This window comes from Chrysochloris asiatica, unplaced genomic scaffold, assembly GCF_000296735.1.
Source record: "Chrysochloris asiatica unplaced genomic scaffold, ChrAsi1.0 scaffold00384, whole genome shotgun sequence".
Taxonomy (NCBI): Eukaryota; Metazoa; Chordata; class Mammalia; order Afrosoricida; family Chrysochloridae; genus Chrysochloris; species Chrysochloris asiatica.
Genome location: NW_006408902.1, coordinates 234162 through 236056, shown reverse-complemented (window position 1 = coordinate 236056; position 1895 = coordinate 234162).

Below are 1895 nucleotides of genomic sequence, written 5' to 3'. Positions count from 1 at the left end.
GGGAGAAAGACGAGGCGGTCTGCTCCCGTAAAGATTTACAGCCTCGGAAACCCTGTGTAGGGTCACTATGAGTCGGAACCGACTCCACGGTGCTTAACAACAACATTTTTAAGAGATTCGTCTTTATGCAAGAGAATAACTAAGTGTCTGTGAGCCTTGGTTTTATAAGGATCATGAGCTGCATCAAGATATTATTTTAAAAGATTAATCAAAGGATTTTTTTTCTCTAGCTATAACCAGGTGTCTTTTAACCTGTTCCCTAACTGGGCAGCTATACCCTGCAGTAGTCATTCCCTCAGGGACAGTACTTGGAGCACAAGTCCAGGAGAGGTTTTTGAGTGTCAAAATCCAAGGCAGTGAAGGGAAATTTAGCAAAGATAGTCCAATTAGCCACAGCCTTTGTGTCCTACTGAGAGACCTGCTGGTTCCTGAGAAAGTGCTCCCACTCTTGCCCCAGCCAGAAAGGGTAAGAGAGCAGAGCCCCCTAGTAGGACCAACTGGACCACTCCATAGTGCCTGGTGCACCAGCATGCCCAGTAGGGTTATCGAGACAGCACCAGACAATGGCACCATGGCAGAATATGTGAGCTGACAATCAGGCCCAGGCAATGGTAGGGATCCAGGGCTCCCCTAACACACTGAATCAGTCCACCCCTGACTTCGCCTCAGAAGAGAGAGGGCTATCAGAACGGAAAGATATTAACTTTCCGTACCCACAGAATAGGGTCTCTGGTATGAATGTTAGTAATACTAGAAAACAAAGACCACTTGATCCCATCCCCAACAGCCCTGATTTTATGCTAGGAACTCTCACCTCCCACAAGGAGCACTAAAACTGTCTCAAGGGACTGTCCCCAAATTGACTTACTGATGAACCAACCTTTCTATTCTGTAAAGTACACTGACGGGTGGGCCGGCTGTAAGCAGTCTTCTGAGTCTCTAGTCACTTCTGTCCCCACCAGTCCAGGAGCAGCCCAGCTGAGGGCCAGCTCAACTTCTTCCTGTGCTCCTTAATGCCATTTCCAGTTACTGTTATTTATCATTACATCATTGTCATGAAAACCAATTGAAATGCAAATGGGAAAATAGAGCTGGAGGTTTCTGGCAATTATTGAATACTTTCATAAAGGCAAGAGCCCTAGTGTGGCCATGTAGAATAAACACAGGACTGCTAACTGAAAGGTTGGGAGTTCATACTGACCAGAGGACCTATAGGAGAAAGAGGAGTTTTTCCACTTCTGTAAAGAGTTACAGTCTCAGAAACACCATACTGGAATGAACTCAATGGCAATGAATGGGGTTTGGGGTTCATAAAGGCAGAGTCCCTGAAATTCACCTTGTCACAAAAAGAGACTCCAGTGACATTAGGCTCAGGCAGATGATGGTAAAAATTAGGGAGACTTTCACAAATCTGCATTCAGATCACTTCAGGGGTCTCTTTGAATTCTCTCCAATTGAAAGAAGCTGATACTGGAAAAGCATAGCTAGAGAATGCTCCTTGGAAGCACGGATGGTGAGTCTTGGTCTGACAGACTTTGGACATGTGATCAGGCAGAACCAGTTCCCAGAAGAGGACATCATGCTTGGAAAGCAGAATGTGCTGAAAAAGAAGACCCCCAATGAGATGAACTGACAAACTAGCTGGAATAATGGGTTAAAACATAACAATTTTGAGGCTAGTACAGGAACTGGCAGCATTTTGACAGTACCTAATAACAACAACTCCTACTCAACTGTCAGTTTGTCGTACTGTGGTGGCTTGTGAGTTGCTGTGATTCTGAAAGCTATACCACTGGTATTTTAAATAACCAGCAGGGTCACCCATGGTGGACAGGTTTCAGATGAGCTTCCAGACGAAGACAGAGTAGGAAGAAAGAGTGACTTCCAAATATTCA